This window comes from Acanthochromis polyacanthus, chromosome 23, assembly GCF_021347895.1.
Source record: "Acanthochromis polyacanthus isolate Apoly-LR-REF ecotype Palm Island chromosome 23, KAUST_Apoly_ChrSc, whole genome shotgun sequence".
In the NCBI taxonomy this organism is placed as follows: Eukaryota; Metazoa; Chordata; class Actinopteri; family Pomacentridae; genus Acanthochromis; species Acanthochromis polyacanthus.
In genome coordinates this window covers 23,356,465-23,377,983 of record NC_067135.1, presented here as the reverse complement: position 1 = coordinate 23,377,983, position 21,519 = coordinate 23,356,465, and the positions used below count along the sequence as shown (strand labels likewise).

Genomic DNA, 21,519 nt, shown 5'->3' with positions numbered 1-21,519 from the left:
AGAAGAAAAAACAGTGGGCATGCGCACTTGTGGCAAAAGTTGTAAACAGAGACCAAGCTGGGAAGCATGAGTGGGCAACTCGGTGGTGATTGAGAAGAAGGAGATTTTTCCGCAACAGGGATAGTAGGGTCACTAGATTCATCAGCACATTTGCTACTCTATACGCCGCCATTGATGTTGTCGTTGCCGCATGTGGCGCATGGGTGTCAATGAAGTTATGAAACTGTGCATGCCTGTCAATGAAGATACGGAACTATGACGCAAGCGTATCTGAAAAGTAGTGGAGAGCCAGTAAACACGGAGCTGCGTATACGGCATTTCAAAATCTTTTCACTCTGGAACCTGGTTTCAAAAATGATCGTTTACAGACCCCCAAAATGCCGTCTTCGTGTGGATGATACGCAGATTCGGCAAGAAACTTATGCGTTTAGACCTCTGTTTGTCTTCGTGTGGATGGGGCCAAAGACATTGATCTGGCCTCCAAGCTTCCCATATCTTTGCCTGATTGTGTTTTCAATCCTTAAACCCCAATATCCAAAGAACCATCTGCCAATATCCTCATGTCAGATATCATAGGACAAGATTAGGCAGGTGGTTTTAATATTTCTTCAGATTTCTGTATGCATGCGGTTTGAGGAGTACAAATGACACCAATTTATGGTGAAATGTTGGAGTTATAATTTATGGAAATGCATTGGTGTAGCTCATGGATGGAACGCATTTTACAAAGAGAAACTGGTCATATACTATTGGCTGGGTGTCACTGATGTCAACAAAATGACCTCAGATGACTGAGCTAAAAGGAAAATAAACATGAAAACATTTAATTTGTGCTTGATTTGTGCACAGGAAATGTTGATCATCCAAAGAAGCAAATTCACTGCTAAGCATAGAGGGCGTAATAAGTCGTTAGTGCCAGATTTTATAAAGGTTGAGGATGGTTTTTCACTGAAACTGCAAAAAATCCTGCTGAAGGAACATGACAAAGACAATGACCTGGCCTCCAAGCCTTCCAGATCTTACCCCGACTGCGTTTTCACAAGATCACAAATCTGATACCACCCCTCAAGCCCCAAAACCCAAAGGATTATCTGCCAATGCCAGATATCACAGGACAGTATTAGGCAGATTATTAGGCCTGCTTTTAATGTTTCTTCAGATTTCTGTATGCATGTGGTTCAAAGAGGACAATTTACACCAATTTATGGTGAAATGTTAGGGTCATAATTAACATAAATGCATTTATGAGGTGTAGCTCATTAATCCAATGCATTTTCCAAAGTTAAATTGATTATATACTGTTAGCTGGGTGTCATCGATGTCAAAAAATGACCTCAAATGACTGAGCTAAAAGGAAAATCAACGTGAAAACATGGATTTGTTCTTGACTGGTGAAAGGAAAATGTCCATCATCCAAAGAAAGAAATCCACCACTAAGTTCAGAGGGCGTAATAAGCCATTAGTGCCAGATTTTATGAAGGCCGAGGATGGTTTTACATGAAAACTGCAGTTCATCCAGTTTCAGTTTGGGAATTGATGGCGGCTGATGGAGACTAACAGTCTCATGGCTTTGGATCGACACTGTATCACACAGTTCCGCTCACAGTTTTCCAGAGGAGCAGATTAAACAGCCATCTGTTTCAGTAATCCTGTGAAGCCGATCGATAACACTGATTAAATCTTGTATTGACACGTTTGTCAGGAGTAAATATCTGCCTATTTACACTGCAGTCTTTACTAAAATGAGTTCTGACTGTGGTGAGCCAACTGTATGTAAATATATGTATTTATTCTGTCTTTATATAGACTGTAAAATGTACCAGAGAATAAAATGCATTCCCCAGACTATTATTCCTCCACCGAATCCAGCAAAGAGTCAAGGGGTTGCTCAGCCACCGAGTTTCACTGATGTGCAGCTCAGCTCCGTTGCATCAAGTTACATATTTGCTTCTGCATTTTTTTCCTTCAGTTTCCTCATTCCTTCCAGCTTTCATCCTCTCCTGCTCTCCTCGCTATTTCTTTCCTCCCCCTCTTTAATATCACAAAGTGTGACAACATCAAAGCGAGGCCCACCGGAGACAAACAGCCGACTGGAACCGACCACAGGTCTCCGCTCTGTCTCTCTGGTGCCACTGTTACGCCTATTAGCCACGAGCTAATTACCGAGTCACTCTCCCCGCGGGATTGGCTGCCCCACGCTAAGCTAGTTAGCATGCACCTGATTGAATGGGCAGGGTTGGCTGTGCAAGTGGAACTGAGGGTGTGCAGCCGTGGGGGAAAAAACAAAAAAAAGGGGGTAAAATTAGAACAACTTTGGACGAGAAGGCAGTGAAGAAGTCATCAGAGAATTTGCACTAATTGCAATCAGAGTTGTGCAGAATTGGAAGGTGTTTGGAAATCTCTCAGATGTGACGCTTACAGATTAGTCGACGGCTTTGGGTTAGCTGTTAGATTAACAACCTAATGGGACCCAAATCGGATTCATGTTTTATTTTTTCTTCGTCATTAGCCACAGCGGAACAGTAGCTTTGTGTAGCTCGTCATCCGGGTAGCACAAAACTGGGATCTTACACGGGTCGTTATGCTGCCGGAGCTCCGCGGCGCCACTGCAGTGCAGGAGTGCTGCAGCAGATAATAGCACTACCAAAGACAGCTTCAGTTTGCTGGGCCGCCACAGAGGAACAGGCCTGTCAGCGAGACCACCCACTTGTGAGAAGATTGCAGGTGGAGAGGAACACAGCGGCGACATACAGACGGAGCAAAAGCCACTTGACTGACAAAGAAAATGAAGAAGCTGATGCGCTGTAATCAGTCAACGTGGCAATCTGTAGGGTGGACACAATGTCACTGTGCATGTTTATTTATGGGTCATTCCAGTATTGGAGGATATTTTATGTTCCACCATTCAAATTTTAAATAATCCATGTACAAAATCCTAAAACATGCAGTTGTGTAAATGTTCTTGTCCTGAAATCAAATCTAAAAAATAAAATAGGAGAAAAGAATGTTTGAAAATGTTTTTAAAATGCCAATTAAGTCTAGAGTTCCCCCTAAAATCCCATTTTCTCTTGTCCCACCCCCTGATGACGAAACTGGATCTCAAATAAAACAGTTAAAATGACACTGAAATCTCTTTGTTTTTGATATTTTTTTTATTGATGTCTTGTAATTATAAGAATATTTTTTTAATCAACATAATATTTTAAATAATTATTATGCATGGAACATGTGTCCCACAACAACCTTGTTAGCATAACCATTTTATCTGGAAGAAGAAGAAGAAAACAGTGAATCACATGAAACACTGGAACTGACATCATCAAACAGTTTTCCTAAGGAATGGGTAGAACAAAGCTATGTCCTCTCTTCTATTTTTCTGATTTTCATCACATTGTCTGTCTTGATTGAATGTCTCACTCTACCTCATATTATCAGGATCAAACTCATTCTCTGGACTGTTTTCCATCAGTCAGTTTGTCCTCTTGGTCAGCAGTAACAGCTAGCTAAATATCTAGCTTCTACTGCTGAGAAAAAGCTAACATTAGCATGGATTAGTAGGGTTAGCAAACAAAAAATACAGTAAAACAAGAAATAAAAATGGTACCAATGATGTGTAAACTGATCAATCAAGACTTTGACAGTTTATTATCTATTATTGATGAGTATGGAGCAGAAAATTGTGAAAGAGAAGGTTTATTTTTAAAAAATCTTGAAGCACAAATATTCTCCAGTTCTGGAAAGACCCATATACAAATATGTAATTCTTTTCCTTTTGGCCATGATTTCCTTGTCACCTCTGTTGCCTGTACCAACACGCCTGTTGACATTTGCACCAATCACCACTCTCTCTCTTCTGGGGATACACTGCATCACTTCTTCAAACTCCCCCCAGAATTCCCCCTTCTCTTCGAGCTCACACTACCGCACCTTCATCTTTTAGCCCCAGACTCGTCACTCTAACACCTCCAGAACATTCTCACCAAACTCGTCCTTCAAGATAACTCCATTTCATGGTAAAACTGCTTGAACCCTGCTCCTAAATCCTCACCTTGTTTCCTGTCCACAGGTGGTCTCTCCTGCATCATGTCAACCAACACTCTAGCTTCTCCTGTCGTCATCCCAACATTCGAAGTCCCGACTTTACATCCGAGACTCATCTCTCTTTTCTCTGCCTACAAACTTTTTCCTGTCCTTCTTCAACCAACAGCTGCTCAACTTCCACTGGTGGTATGGAAGTCGTAGGACTGATTTGCATATTTGTTTGGGCGTAGGTTTGACGTTGGATGACCTTCCTGACACAATCCTCTGCTTTTATTTCCACAGAGGACACTGGCTTGAGGCTGCATTTATATGCAAAACTGTTATTATAAGCAAATATGTGTCAAAATGCATGGAAATCTTATCTTCAGAGGCTAAACATGTGAGAAAAAGTCAATAAAAAGATGTGTCTAACCTTTCTCTGTCACATCTTCAGCTTCTAGCCCCAGACTGGTCACTCTGACACCTCCAGAACATTCCTAACAAGCTCCTCTGTCAAGATAACTCCATTTTTCTTCCTACCCATGCCATGATAAAACATTGTGAACCCTGCTCCTGACCTCCTCACCTTGCTGCCTTTCCACCTGGTCTCCTGAACAATTCTACAGTTTCATTTAGCAGACGCTTTATTCAAAGTAACGTGCATCTGAGAGTAGATACAAGTCCCAACATTCAAAGTCCCTACTCTCCTTTATAGATCTTGACTTTCCTCTTATCTCTCTTCCCACAAACCTCTTTCTGTCCTTCTTTGATCAACAGTTGCCCAACTTCCACCGGCACTGTGTGGGCCTTGACTTATCCGGTATGGAAGTCGTAGGATTGATTTGCGTATTTGATTTGGCATAGGTTTTATGTCAGATGCCCTTCCTTCTGCTTTTATTTACTTGGATGACACTGGCTAGTGCCCCCTTGAGGCTGCATTTATATGCAAAAATGTTACTAGAAGCATGCAAATGTGTGTGAACATGCATAGGAATCTCATCTTCCGAGGCCAAACATGTCAGAAAATGTAAGAAAAAAGATGTTTCTGTGTGTCTTAGCCTCCACATTGCAGGCGCTGTGTGGTACATAGAAATACACACAGCATGCACAATGAGGAGGCCTCCACACACCGTTCCAGGCTAATCAGAGACTTTATGAACCAACAAATGAAGATGACCTCCTGGTGACCGACACAACAAAGGAGCAGAGGGTTTACTGCCGGATTCGTTCATCGTTGCTCGCTGTGCTGATCCTGAGCTGATATAAATCCCATAATTCTACGTAGAGCTTCAGAAAATAAGGTCTGCATACGACTGCAGAGGAGCAGTTATGCCTATTCATGTGTTTATCTGATGCACCTGTGGTTAAAACTAGGTCCGTTTCCGTTAAACCTGCACATCCATTCCACATTGGCTCATTTAATGGACACACAGAACTGTATAAATGAGCTCTTGCACCCTCCTGCAGCGACCACCACACTCACTCCGCTAACAACCACAGGACACTGTGACAGGTGTAGAGATGAATTTCCCTCCATGTCCTGAGCTGAGGATGAACACTTTCAGACTAATTGGGGAGAAAGGAAGTGGAACATTCACTTTGTTGTGACAGTCAAGGACAGGGTACCCTTGTTAAGACCTAACTTTGAACGGACCCTGATCATTAAACCTAAAGACAATATAGGGGAATATGGTACTAAATAATGTAGCCGAGTTGAGAATATGTACCTGTGGTGGTACAGGAGTCATTAAAGCGACGGATGTGTCCACATACTGTATTTTAAATGGAGTAATTTAAACTTTGTGTGAACTGCAGTGTAAAAAAAACTACATTTAAAACATGAAATGAGTTTTCCTGGTCGTATTTTTCATAGCTTGTACCAAATGCTTTAAGAATACAGTGATATGCTTTTCTTTTTCTGACATTCACCCACAGCCAAGGTGTTTTTTTCTTCTTCATTGAATTATTAACCCGAGGTCAAAGTCACATTAAGCTTTAGATGTTTAGATTTAGAACAGTAAGCGCTTTGGGGCTTTTTATCAGTCTGGATTTTATCGCTCAAATTATATAGAGGCTGCCAATACTCTCAGGATGCACGCCTACACCTGTAATAGCCATTATATATCAGCCCGATCTCACGGGGATTCGTGAAACTGTCACGTAAGTTTTAGTTTCGGTTTCGTGCGCACCAACACGATTTCGTCATGTTTTTCGTGCCGCTCACCACAAAATGCGCACCAATGTATTTTAAACGGCGGACTTTTCGTGCCACTCAGAACGTATTTCAAAAGAATGTGTATATTATATTTTTAATGTAAAACCGTGGCGAATCCAACGCTACATTTTGCATGACATCGTTCCTAAACATAACCCTAACCATAACCATAACCATAACCTAACCATAAGCCGGTGGTACACTTACCAATTTGCATAGGAATTTCAAGAATGTCCGGCGGCCGGCGGCCGCAAACGCGATCACACAAGCAGTATACGCCGATGGACAGCTTAGATCGTCATGAATCCGCCGGTATAAACCACTTTCAGATGTGATTACCACAGCGAAAAACATTTCGTGGTGAGCGGCACGAAAAACATGACGAAATCGTGTTGGTGCGCACGAAACCGAAACTAAAACTTACGTGACAGTTTCACGAATCCCCGTGAGACCGGGTTGTATATATGGAGCAAAATAGCAACCCTGTCTCCCAAAAATGATGCTCCTGTTCAGCTAAACCACACTCTCAACTATATTTGGAGGAAAAACACATGTTTCCATTGCAAATTGACATGGAAACGGAGCAGAAACTCCCAAAGCATGAGATTTTCCTAAACCCAAGCATATAGTTGTGTTTGGTGCCTTACTCAGAGCAAGAAACACAAAAAACAAAAACAAATGTAAGCAACAAGCAAAACTTAAATCTAAGAATAATGCTCCCATACAGGACAACAACCCATTACTGACTGATGTACCCATCCCCAAACAGTCTTTCTTTCATCAGAATGCAGTTTAGCTGCACAGGAGCATCATTTCTGGGAGACAGCATTGCCCAATACATGGGTCATTCCAGAGTTGGACTTAGGGTTGGGCGATAAATCGAATTAATTCGATTAATTCGCATTTCTAAAACCCGACGATTTGAAAATTTGCGAAATCGTAAAATCGAGGCGAGCTTAAATATATAACAATACAAATTATTCTTCTGCCTTTCACGACTTGTGCACTGGCGTTTGCTTCCGCTTCTCATCTCCTTCTGCCAAAACACTCACACCCCCGTCATGGCGGACACAACAGCAGACGAAGAGTTGGTCGCGAGAAAAGGGCCTCATGTTACATCGATTATATGGAAGTGGTTCGGCTTTGACAAGACTGACACAGAGCAAACTACAGTCATGTGCAAGGTTTGCAAAAGTACTGTGAAAACGAAGAGTAGCAGCACAACTAACCTCTTTCAGCACCTCGGGCAGAGGCATCCTAAAGAATGGGAAGAGTGCTCACAGCTACGGGAGTGCGGCATGGCTAGCACTAGCCATAGCACACAGACCGCAAAGAAACAACAAAAATCGATTAAAATCGTAATCGTCCAAGATGACTAAAAAAAAAATCGAGATTTTATTTTTTGGCCATATCGCCCAGCCCTAGTTGGAGTGTTTTTGGACTTCAAGATTTTTGAAAAATAAACCTGTTTCACAATTTTCTGCTTCATATTCATCAATAATAGGTAATAAACTATCAAAGGCTTGATTGGCTCAGCTTACACATCATTGGTACCATTTTTATTCCATGTTTTATGTGTTGTTTGCTAACCCTATACTAATCACAGTAACAGGGTTGCTAATCCATGCTAATGTTAGCTTTTTCTCAGCAGTAGAAGCTAGATGTTTAGCTAGCTGTTACTGCTGACCACGAGGACAAACTGACTGATGGAAAACAGTCAAAAGAATTTGTCTTTTATAAAACTGATGATGTTAATTCCAGTGTTTCATGTGATTCACTGTTTTCTTCTTCTTCTTCTACCAGCTAAAAGGTGATGCAAACTGGATTGTTGTGGGACACACATTCCATGCATAGTAATTATTATTTAAAATATTGTGCTGATTAAAAAAAGGTTCCCATGATTACAAGAGACATCAATGAAAAAAATAAGACCTAAAAAGGAGATTTAAATTTCATTTTTATGGTTATATCTGAGATCCAGTTTGGTCATCAGGAGGGTGGGACAAAAGAAAAATGGCATTTTAGGGGAACTCCAGACTTACTTGGTATTTAAAAAAATATTTCCAAACATTCTTTTATCCTTTTTTTTTTTTTTAAATTTGGCCGCAGGACGAGAAAATTTACTAATATAGAGTAGTTAAAGGCCAGAATTACAAAGAGAAAAATGATTGGTAGCTTTAACTATTTTCATCATGTTGTGTTACTTTCTACTTTTACACATCTGTAGAAGCCTTTAGCTGAGCTGGAAATCTCTCAGACAGCAGCTCTAACTAACTGGAGATGCTTTTTATTGGCTACACAGAAAACCTGATTAGCCTCCATGCATCTACTGGATATTGTAGCTTCATCTTATGACAGTAAACAATGCAGCAGTGAACATTTCACATCCTACAAATGATCCTTTTCCCCCTTCGGGCTGATCTGTAAAGACCTTGTAGTTCAGTTCTTTATTGGTTGGGAGATGAAGTGAACAAGAGCAGATCCTCAGAGGGCCTTTTAAACTGAATTAAGTCAACAAGTTATTAATACTTTTGACGTGGATTATAAGACTGAAGATCAACCACCACAGCACATTGGTATTGGAGTCTGTTTCCTCAGCTCTGGAGTTTGAGTCTCTAGTCTGCAGAAGAAAAAATATTTTTCAGAGGATTTATCATGATTGAATCTGCACAAGTTAATTAGGAGAATCAAAACCATAAGAAAGGATATTGCTTGCTTATTTTGTTTGAAGACGAAGCAGTATTTGTTTGCTTCGTACGTCTCCCAGCTCACCTCATTAGCGCCGACAGAAGCATCGGTTTCATTCATAAACGTCTCTCTGCTGCCCTTTGCAAACCTCGCCGTCTCCTTCCACCCGATGACTCAAGACTCCCAGACGCCTTCCCGCGAAATGCACCGGCGAGGTTCTGCTCCAGACGCAGACCATGTGGGCGACGGACTCTGAGTCAGCATCAGAACTGTATTCAGAGGATTATGCTGCATCCTGAAAAGCAAAATTTCTCCTGGGCCGGTTGTGTAGTTTGAAAAACACTGCAGGCTTTAGTCACAAATGAAGACACTGAAACATAACAAAATTCCTTTGCATTGTTAAGTGTTTCACAAAAGCCGTGAGAGAGTGTCAAAATGATATCGAGCATGTAGTAGTGTGCACTCGGTTTCCATGGCGACCAAGAGTACTTGTGTCTGAAACACTCCAGATAAACTCCCACAGCACCGCCAGAGAGCTTCATACGGACTTTTTATGCTGAGAGGACCAAGTGCTTCCTTCACCATCACCCTGTCTACGATCATTCTGATGTTATTAGCAGATTTAAGAACATAAGAGTGAGGATATCTTTATAAAAAATGCAAAACTACCTGGCAGAAAAGGAAATAGATGACATTATTTGACTGTAGCGTTGTAGTTAGTTTGGTTAGTTATTTTCGTTGACTAATTTGGGAATCTTGTCAGAGTTTCTTTTTGTGTTCTTTTCTGTTTTTGTGGATTTTTCTTACGTTTCAGTCGAATATTTTGCTGAATCTTTGTTACATTCACATTCTACAGTTCAATTTTGTCTGCTTAAGTCAGTCTGAGTTTTTCTGTGCAATCCTGCAAATACTTTGTTCTGCAGAATTTGCAAATACTTTGTGTGTATTTTCAATAATGGATGTTTTAAAAAGCACATCATTGCTCTGGACGGAAACATCTCAACATCTGGATGCATTTCCATGAGCCTTTTTAGACTTTCATCATCTACAACTTTCCCATTTTCATTCAGTATTAATATGAGGCTAAATTTTTTTTTTTTTTTTTTTTGGGGGGGGGGGGGGGGGGGGTTCAGTGAAATAACTTAACTATTGGAAACATTACCATGAAATCTGGTGTACATCTCAAGTCAAAATGAAATCCCTCCAAAACAAGCTGCACTCCCATCATCCTCGTCTGATATTTAGCACGCTTTGTGTGCAGCAAATGTTAGCATGCTAATAAAAGCACTGACATAAAAAAACGGATTGCTGTCCTGGACCCACTGATGGTTTCAATTAAAACAGTGCATTGTTGTAAATAATTACACCAGCTTGAACATGACATCTGTTTTAGCATATACGTGTTGGTCACTGTGCTAGCTTAATATACGTATTTAAAAGTAACATGATAAGTGCTTTTCTTCTCTTACAACTAAACAAAATCAACTTTCGACACACAGAACATACCAAAGTGCATGTTTTCCACTTGATATTTACAATACTTATTGACAAACCATGCCAGTAAAATGTAATATTCAATGGGGTAGTTAGTATGAATAGACCAATTGGCAGTCTGTTTGATTATTGGATCCAATATTCAGCCTTTTTCTAAATTAACAGTGCAATTATTTTTCTGTTAACCAATTTCCAACATAAATTCTGATAAAAATTTGCTCTTCACTATATATCTTGAGCAATGCCTCGCTCACAGCACTGTCTGATCGGTTACATGTCATTAGTAACAGCCAATCAACACTGAAGGATCGTGTTAACTGGCATTTCATTTAAAGTTTCATACTGGAGTTTGACCTTGGGTGTCAAGAAAGGTGCTTACAAATAAAATGCCTTCTTCTTCTTCTTCTTCTTCTTCTTCTTATCATTATCATTATTATTATTATTATTACTAAAACTCAAATGTAAATCTGTAAATATCAGTGATATTTATATTGGTTTTGTTACATTGCTGTCAATATCTCACCACAAGGAGTTAATATTTTAATAAACATAAAAATAGTTTCACATTTTGGCATTAACCGTCAGCTTCCACTTATTTTTCATGTCCTGTGTTGATTCTCATTCACAGTTTGTCCTCAGCTCTCCTTGGAATGCATTATTCATACTGATTGGTCTGTTTTGGCAACATAAAATAAACTGAAATTGACTTTCATCCACCGTCTCTTCGAGCGTACAGGCTGTTTTATCAGTCAGACCTGTGAATCTTTGAATACAGGTTCTGTATCATCTCTGTAACCTTTAGTGGAGGTGGATGATGAATCCAGCAGCGCTCCGGGAGCAGCACTGTGGGTGTTTCTGTCACCGCTAGACTTTAATTATGCAGCAGCAGCTGCTAAAACAGGAGAAAACAGGATCCTTAATGTACAATAATGTATTGGTACTTTAAACCACGCTTCTAGAAACTATTAAAACAAACATTAAATCACCTTTAACGGCCAAACCTGACTGCACTCGCTGCATTAACTCTGGTTCTTGTGTCAAAGAGCTTCAGTGTTTAAAGTGACCTCAACTTATTTTTTATATAAAGCTGATTTAAATTCAGTATGTTTCACAACCTAAAATCCACTTTATTTAGATTCTTCCAATGTTTTACATCTGTGTCTGAGTGTGTAGACTGCATGTTGAGGAAAAAGGCGTCTCTCCTAACAGGCCGGCATAATCAGGCCTTTAGGGCAACATTATCGGATGAAAGCAAACAAGCAGTTTTGAATATATGAATACGTAAAACCGGCAAAGACGTCTGCTGTGTGCGAGCCTGAATGCTGTAGAGGAAGTTAAACAGAAGTCTTGTTGGAAGGAGCGCGGAAAAAAGAAGCCTTGACAGCTGAGTTTGTCTTCGGTTCTCCTGCCTCACCTGCAGGGTCACGAGGCTAATAACAACATGCTACTAAGCCGCGAGTGAATCATTCTCCTCCTCCGGGCCGCTGAGGCATCCCAACAGTAATTTGCAATTATATTAAAAGCTATCAAGTTTGCCGTCTTGTTCTCAGACTCCACTGGGAACAGTTGAGTCACTGTGGACGAGTGCGAGTGTTGCATGTATGTTGTGACGAAGCTCTACAGATGTCAAGATTTTCACTTGTTAAGATGATGAAGTTAAACATGCAATCAGAAGGAGCATGTTTAGAGATATTTTTTGCAACCTCAGTGTCACTGGTGACATTCTTACAATGGAGCACACTCTAAAAGCACACAAGATTATCAAATCTTTAGTTTACCTGTCTGTGACACCACCAACAAGTTTCCGAAACAGTCAGTTTGAAACTCCTGGCTAATTAAAAATACAAGCAAAAAAGGTGGAGTGCAAGTGGAGCCAGACATTAATCAAAGTGTTCCACTGTTAGACAGAACTTTGGACCTTATTACAATTTAAACAAGTGAGTTATATAAACATTTGCCACACATATTGCTGTCATGAATGAGAAAATGATCCACAGAGACCAAAACAATGTTGGTATCAGGCTGTAAATGAGAGTATTTCTGCTGTAAATTTGGACATTTTAACATGAGGATCTGTGAGGACTGAGATGCTTTTAGAGGCTGCCTCTGGTGGACATTTGAGGAACTGCAGTTCTTGGACACTTCTGCACTGGCATCATATGCTAAATGTTAGATTTAATCCTTCATTGCACAGGTGAACTACATGTTCAAGCAACTACAACAAGTCAAACAGCTCAAACTAGTTATTTTACTTTTGTCCACACAGTCTAATGTGTATTCATTAAAAACTAATTGAAGCTGAACATGCAATCAAAAGGAGCACATTGAAAGAAAATTCTTATTTTTTGCAACCTGAGCTATATTTTTAAAAAATAGGTCATCTTTTCAGTTATTTCTAATATTTTACTAGTTAATTGATGAGATCTGGTGACATTCCTACAACAGAGCCCAATTTAACAAAGCACAGAGTGCAAGTGGAGCCATACATTAATCAAAGTGTTCCACAATTCAACATAGCTTTGAACCTTAATACAATGATAACAAGTGGGTTTTATAAACATTTTTCAACCATACAGTCATTATGAATTGGAAAATTAGCTACAGAAATCACAATAATGTGGGTATCAGGCTGTAAATGAGAGTATTTCTGCTGTAAAGTTGGACATTTTAACATGAGGATCTGTGAGGACTGAATCGCTTTTAGAGGCTGCCTCTGGTGGACATTTGAGGAACTGCAGTTTTTGGACACTTCTGCACTGGTGTCTGTGCAACATCCCCAACATACTCCTGAACAGTTGACAGTACATTACTAATTCTTTGTAGCATTACTCTTGTAGAGGGTATTGTTTTGAAAGTTTTGGTTGGTGTTTTTTTTTTGTTTGTTTTTTTTACTTAACTACTTAACAAGTTAAAAATCCAAAGTGCCTCGACTATGTTGGTGCACATATAAGATCTTGAATTTCTCATAAAATTACTGCAAAACAACGTTTTTTGCAGATTTTCAAAGTCGAAACAGTTGAGAACATACAGATTTTTCTAATTTTCCTGCTTTTTGTGTCGAATCAAATTACAATAAAAGCTCTAATTTCTGCACTTAGTTGGATTTTCAAGATAAATATGACAGCTTATGATATTTTCCTCTGCAAAAACTGGATTCGTCAGCTGCAGGAGAACAACAACATTTCCTAGAATTACTCTAAGACACTCCACCCACAGTCATCCCACATATTTTTGACCTCAAACAAACCTTTTACTATATTTACTTGCCACGTTAGCGTAACAAAGAAACTTGATTTTCTAGAGAGGGGGCCTTAAATGTGCGATTTACACATTTTTCTTCTCACAAATGCACTTTTTGGGGGATTTTTTTTTTTGCTTTAATGTTTGGAAATAATCTTACAAATTCTATTTTTTAAATGAAATTACTGCAAAATGATAGTTTTTGCAGGTTTTCAAAGTTGAGGCAGTTGACTTTTCTCATTTTCCTGCATTGTGCTCTAATTTCTGCACATAGTTGGATTTTCAAGATAAATATGACAGTTTTTGATATTTTCCTCTGCAAAAACTGGATTCTTCAGCTGTAGGAGAACAGTGACAATTCCTACAATCACTCCAAGTCTTGAAAATAGTTAAAAAAAAATTGTGATTAATTTCCCTCCTTTTTTGAGCAACATCTGGCACCAGTTTTCTCTCAAGTCAAACCTCTTTTTCTAGTCATCCATCATATCTTCAACCTTAAGAGAACCTTTAGCTGTATTTACTGCACCTCTGGATGGACTGGTGCTCCTCTGGTTCGTCTCAGCAGGTCTGGAAGCTTCTATCATCTCCTCTTATCTCTGCAACAAAAACAAAGCGGCGTCGTTACTGTGTGCTGAAGCTTCTCTGGCAACCAAATTTAACACCCCGACCGCCAAGAAGCGTGTGTAGGTGTGTTTCTGTTTGTGAGAGTGGGTGGAGGTTGCGAGGTGGATTTCTGGAGGTGACCTGTTTGTAAGAGTGTGTTCATGCAGCAGCCTGAAGAAGAAGCGCTTGGACGCGGTAAAAGATCAAACGCTGGAATTCTTTGTTGTACCTGCGATCGAGAGGCTTTTTTTTTCGAGAATCAGTGAATCTGGTTTGTGATGAAGAATCAAACACGTCTTTCACACACACATGCACAGATCACAACAGCATCATATCAGAAATGTTGATTTCAAGCATCAATTTCACATGCTTTAGTATAAAACATAAAATACTGCCAAGGACTTTCCACAAGGTACTTTTATATTTGGGTTATGCATTAGTCCAATTAGACTGTCTTATTAGAATAATTTGGTTCAGAGAGCAGAGCTGGAATAAGTTCACACCAAACCTAATGGCCTGTGGGTTCAGTATTAATAAATATACATCTAATAAACACTGGAATATGAAGCGGCACTGACAGAACTCTACATTCATTTCAAATTGTTCATTTAGTTGCAGCACGAAGCTGTAGATTCATTTTTTATAGACCATTCCTGTTTAGTCAAACTCCCACAACGCTGCTCCAATTACATCACAGCTCTTTTTAGGGGTTTAGTTGTAATTCTCCATAAATACTTATTTAAATTAAGCCCGTAGTAAATGTGCAGCGCCCCTTTAAAGCATCTACAGAGGTTAAAGGTCAGTGATATATAAAAGAATTTAACTCCCTTTTTTAACATGATTCAAGTTCAGTTTAATTTGACTTTTTTTTCCTTTCATGTCAAAGATTGGACAGGAATTCAATTTTTTTTTCATCATTTTGGAGAAAGAGCTTATTTAGTGTTGTTCTTGTAATTCCTTCAAAGCAGTCATAAGTGTCTTGGTGGCCTCAGTCACTAGTCTCTGTCTTCAAACTCCTTCAGGGAAGTCAAAGGTGTCTTGCTGGCCTTCCTCCATATTCTTTTCTTGTAGCTCCTTCAGAGGATTCATAGCTGTCTCGGTGGCCTCCCTCACTAGTCTCTTTCTTGGAACTCTTCTAGGGGAATCATAGGTGTCTTGGTGGCCTTCCTCGCTAGTCTCTGTCTTGTAAATCTTTTAGGGGAGTCATAGGTGTCTTGGTGGCCTTCCTCGCTAGTTTCTGTCATGTCCTTCAGAGGATTCATATGTGTCTTGGTGGCCTTCCTGGCTAGTCTCTTTCTTGTACTTCAGAGGATTCATAGGTGTCTTGGTGGCCTCCCTCGCTAGTCTTTTTCTTGCAGCATCACTCAGTTTGAAGACAACTTGCTGAAGGCAGACTTTAATGATGGATTTAACTGGACTCTAAGGGATCTTCAGTGAGTTGGTAATTTTAAAAAACACATTTTCCACATTTACTTTATACTCCAGTCACTTTAAACCAATTTACTGCACTCAGATCTCCATCACATTAACGGTGGGACTTGCTTGCACTAATTGGCTGCACCTGTGTTTAATTAGGTGAGTCAATACTGATGCAATCATATATTTTACATTTCTAATGAACTGATGTTATTTTTGCACAAATCTGTTTTCACTTTCAGATGAAAGAGAAATATTGTCCAAAAATCTGAATTAAATTGAGCATTATTCAGTGTTGAAAAGTAATAAAAACTGAAAAGCTTGACAGGCACTTTAAACTAGACTGGGGTTTATATTCCATTATTTTCAGGCCATTTGGGTTAGCTTAATGCAATTTAGATTTGGGAAAAGATAAAGGCTTCAGTTCAGATACACCCTTTCACAACCATTTTCTGTCACCATGACAACTCCTAAACTGTGTAATCGATGATTGGTTGGCTATAAGGTATGACATTTGAAAAGCAATATAATAATTCAGTCAAAATGGAATAAAGAAAGCACTTTATTTGAAATCAAATGTAATTTTTGTTCGATGGAATGATAGGCGCTCTCTGCAACCACACGTTTACTCTGATGGATGACTGACCACACATGAAGGAGCTTCTCTTTCTGTTTCTAGATCGATATTCCTGCTTCTTTGTGAAATCTTTTCAAAAACAGCCCTCTGTCACATTCAGTGCAGCCCAGGAAAACATGGAGGGGGATTCTGCACTTATTAATCCAGTTTCACACAGAAAAAATAGAGCAAAGCAGCAAAGAGGAGCCGTTAGTCAGCATCCCTTAGACAGAACATTGATCTAGTTTCTCTACGATCGATCATTAAGCCTGATAGTGTCTACACAAAAGCATTTCAGAGTCGGAATGCTTTAAAAACAACAGCTGCAGCTTTGGACAAACTGAATCATTACTGGTCAGCTGGAATTAAAAAGCAGTACATTCTATTTTTTTAAAGTTCAATTTTTGGTTAAACACCTAAAGATTTGTGCATTCAAGTTATTTTTTTTTAGGTTTTTTTCCATCCCAGTGATCCCTTCTTGTCTTAGATGCAACTCTACACTGCTGCTGTCTCTAGAATATGCAGATCTATGATCTCTCTCTAAAGAGCAAAACAACTCATTGGAGTAATTCTGCAACATGTTGGATTGGAACTGATTCTGAAGGGAAAGAATGAATCACGAAGCCAGTAGTATGTTTTCTGGGAGTGTCATCAGTGCACAATGGACATGGTAGGGTAACAAAAAAAAATCAAAAACAGGATTTTTCCCTGTAGGGGTTTTTTAAATTTCCTTTAACATGCGCTTTGCACCTTTTTCTTCACACAAATGTGCTTTATTTGTAACAGCTTTATTTTAATGTGTGGGAAAAACTCAACATTTCTAATAAAATGAATGATCTCCTTAAGGAGAGCCATATATGTCTTGGTGGCCTCCCTCATTAGTCTCCGTGTTTTAACTCCAAAAGAGTCATACTGTAAGTATCTTGGTGGCCTCCCTCCCTCATTTCTGTCTTGTAACTCCAGAAGAGTCATAGGTGTCTTGGTGGCCTCCCTCACTAGTCTCTGTCTTGTAACTCCTTCAGAGGAGTCATAAGTGTCTTGGTGGCCTCCCTCACTCGTCTCTCTTTTGAAACTCCTTCAGAGGAGTTACAGGTATCTTGATGGCCTCAATCACTAGTCTAATTTCTAATTATAATACTAAGAAATTGCCATGCTACACAGAGATTTTATTTTTATTTTCGAAGTTGAGATGGCTGAGCATGTCCTAATTTTTCTAATTCTTCTGCTTTACGCGTCTGATCAAACTTCAATAAAAGCTCTAATTTCTGCACATAGTTGGATTTTCAAGATAAATATGACAGTTTATTGTATTTTCCTCTACAAAAACTGGTTTCTTCAGCTGTAGGAGAACAATGGCATCTGCTAGAATTACTCTAAGTCTTGAAAATAGTTTGGGAATCGTGATTCATTTTCTTGGTAAACAACAAACTCCCAGCGTGATGGTTTGTTGATTTACAGTGAAAGGAGATGAAACCACACTGAGTGCAGAGCCGATAATTGCAGCTGAGTGGATTCAACTTACACACAAAAAAAGAAAAAATGGCCACAAAGTAGAAGTGATATCTTTTAGGGGGAAAAATCAGTAGCATATGCATCAGTAGGCTGAATGTGGATTCATGAGTAACCATTATGCTGCATTGTGTTGGTGTGTGTGCAGCTATTAGTGAACAAGTATTGGATTCCATTTACAGTCGCTGGCGTCAGAGGAAATGTTCCAACTAATGAACCTCAAAATGCACGGTTTTACTTTGACTTCACAGGTTATTTTGAATCTGTCTGGCTGAGTCGGTCTGTCTCTGTCTGATGCACCTTTTGTGGCTCTAATAAATAGTTATTATCACACTTTCAGTTAATCATCACACCCTTCATCAGCGGTTTGTCAGTGTGATGTCGTGGACGCTCCCTGAGGAATGGTTTGAAATCAATAAAGACTCTTTTATACCGGCCTCAAACATCAGTGGAATGGGGGAACATTCCACTCCGACATCTACAAAATCAGTTAAAGACTGAAAGATCTGCGGCAGAACAAAGCTTCGGCCGTCGCTGTGAAATCTAAAGATATATTTGAATACATCTTAAAAGTTGTAGCTACAGTTATCTCCAGGTACAACCTCTAAACAGGCATCTAAGGGTGTTTTTGTCAGTGTAGTATATTCACATGGTAGGTTTGGACATCTGAAAGAGAAACACTGAATTAATCAGTGAACTGAAGAGCTATTGAAACAGATGTTTTCAGTCTTCATGCTATGCTAGATACCAAAAGAGCGTAACACCGGCAGGGACACGTCTATATGGTGATACATGTAGAAACACTCGCAGAGAGAAAGAGCGGCTATCAGCAGAAACACACACATCCAGCAGAGGAGTCGGCGAGGAGGCAGACTAATGACTTTACGCTCTGTCGGTCAGGTGGGCTGAGGCCGTCTCCACGGCGATACGCCAAGGTCAGAGGTCAAGCTTGTTCCTCTTCATTGATTCTCAATGTGAAGAGCTCATCTGCTACCAGACAGCCAACGTCGCTCTCAGCTCGAATGACAAACAGCAAGAAACTCGGGGAAAATGACTCAGACGGGATTTAAATATCAGAAGACAGCATCCAGCTCTTCACATAACCTTTTGGTTTATTTTTTTACTAAATATTCTGTTCCCTCTTCCATCCTCTCCATTTTGTTTTCTTTTGATCCTTTCAGCAGCTAGCGCTATTAATGCATATAAGTTGTCTGCTTCTGTTAGCCATCTGATGTTCCTTTTGGTTTCTCTTTAGTTTATTTCCTGGGTGTTCTCCACATCTTACTGCCTCTTAACTTCAATATCTGCTTCCTGTCCACACTGTCAAAAAAAGATATTTTCCTTCATATTCTAGGGGTTTCACAGCACAGTTTCAGCAGTTCAAAGTCTGTTTCCATCAAATGTGTTGAGGTTAAAGTCCTTAAAACGACAGTAATGAAAGTCTGGTTAATTGTAGAAACACCTAATGTGGAATACAATGAGTGTCAGAGTGTCCAGTAAAAAAACAAAAAACAAAACTGATCTTCTGTTTCTGCTTCTTGAAGACATTTCACTTCTCATCTGTGAAGCTCTTTGACCTTTATGACCAAGAATCTACACAGTTTGTAGTTCAGCTGCCAAAAAGCAAATCATTTTACACTTCTTCTCATACAAAATTTAGCCAAAAAACATTAATTTTCTATCATGCCAGAATCTATTGTCAAACTACGTGTGGCACAAGGCAAAGCAGGAAGTGAAATAATGTAAACATAAAGCCATGACGTCTGTACTGGGAGGAGCTCGGGATGGTCGGATGGGTTCATAATAAACAACTGTATTGGAGTTGGGAGTCCCAGAATTTAGCCCTAACCAAAACAATGGAGTCATGTATGAAATCAAAAAGGAGATTAAAATGGGTTTGTAAGATGTAAAAGCAGAGCAAGGCCAGTGTGATATGTTGATACTGAAAAAGACAGAAATGATTTTGTGGATTTTGTTGCAGCCAACATGCCAAAGGTTCTCTGCTTTGTCAAAATGAGCATTTCTTCTTGCAGGTATTAAACCAAATACCATCAAAAAAAGCGTATGAAATGCATCTTTACAACACTGGGACAGCTGAATCATGTTATGAATGGAACTTAATTTTGTTACTGCCAGCCATCTCTTTATTGACACTACACACTAAAATAAAGCGTTTTCACCACAGGATGGGTGAAGATACAAAATCAGTGGAATTGAAAACTGTGTGGGCGTTAAAGGTCACAATGTTTGCAAGAGTGGGTGGAATTGAAGGTCCCATTGAGTGAAAATCCATTTTTATTGTGGTTGCTGCTAAGATGTAAAGACGTTTACTGCCGTTCTTCAAATCCCTCCATGACGAGTTGACCTCCAAACTTTCCAAGCAAGAAAGAATTAAACCAAGGTGCTATTTAGCACCTCATGTGTCAATCACAGAGAATGCTTTCTTCCTGAAGGGGGCGGGGCCAGGAGCAGCTCATTGGTATTAATGGCAAAACAACAGGTCTGAAAATATGAATTATGGAGAAAAAAGCATCTTTGCAGCTTTTTGAGCTGAAAAACTGAAAGATATTGAAAGGGCATGTGAAATTTTAATAAATTTAGGGAAAAGAGCCACAATACGGGACCATGCATGACTCTAGTTGACTTGATGTAGCCTATGACAGTAGTTCTCCACTGTAATTACTCATATAGTGCAGCTAATACTTTGTCTTTGGTCATCAAAACATGGCACTATGGAAGAAATCCAGCCTCGCCATCATCTAAATTCTCACTTTGGCTTACTGTTTAATGGACATTTTTTAATAAAATAATTCAACCATGGTGACAGACACATTGTATTTATCGTGACTAATTCTCTTTCACTAGTTGAGGCTTTTCATGTAGCAGCTGATATGACATTTTGCAGTAACCTTGAGCTTCATTTCTGTAATTCCTGCACATCTCCAGTTAATTCGTAGACAGTTTGAAGCTGCACAGAAAATGGACGACTCCACATCCAACAATTAAAACTATTAAACAGATATTTTGACTACACAAAATGGCTGCTAAGGAGAAAGAAAAAAAAATAGGACCAGAAATAGTGTTGATGTGAGGAAGAGTCTAGCGATTATAGTTTAGTAAAAGATAAACACATCTTTGCATCTTTTGTCTCTTAAATTCATTCTTTCATTTTTAAAATATTCTGAAGCGTTTGGGTTAAATGTCCTCCACTCCCTGGTCCTTCCTTCTCTCTCATCTACATTCAGTTGACTCTCCATCCTTCTTCCCTCTGCTCCTCTTACTGTCCATCACTCATTTCTTCATCGACTCCTGAATCTTTCACCTCATTATTTCCACCCTGACTCTGCCTTTTCTTCATTAATCTTCCCTCCTCCAGCGGTTGGTCCGCTCTGGTGAAGCTTAAGTATCTGTCATGGCCAGACAAAAAGATTCTGATGGACCTGAAGGAGAACAAATGCTGCATCAAACAGGAGACGTGAGGGAGAAACCCACTGATAAATCTACTGTGACGTGCAAAATATTTTACCCCCTGTAGAAAGCTTCTATTTTTTGCATATTTGTCAAACTTAAATGTTTCAGATCATCGAACTAATTTTAATGCAAGACAAAGATAACCAACGAAAAATCTAATTTGAGTTTTTAAATGTTGATTTTATCTGCTGAAGGAAAAATATTGTAGAGTCCATCCTGTCCTACGTAAAAAAAAAAAAAAAAAAGT

At 39.4% G+C, this 21,519-nt stretch overlaps 1 protein-coding gene across 3 annotated transcripts in view; it reads right to left on the bottom strand.

Moving 5' to 3' along the window:
• The window catches only part of htr2cl1 (5-hydroxytryptamine (serotonin) receptor 2C, G protein-coupled-like 1), a 250,892-nt gene that overhangs the window by 182,530 nt on the left and 46,843 nt on the right, over positions 1–21,519 (bottom strand). For all 3 annotated transcript variants that reach the window (XM_051944157.1, XM_051944156.1, XM_051944158.1), the window contains exon 2: positions 14,184–14,253. The gene's annotated coding sequence lies outside the window, so the exon portion shown is untranslated. The remainder of the gene's footprint in view (positions 1–14,183; positions 14,254–21,519) is intronic.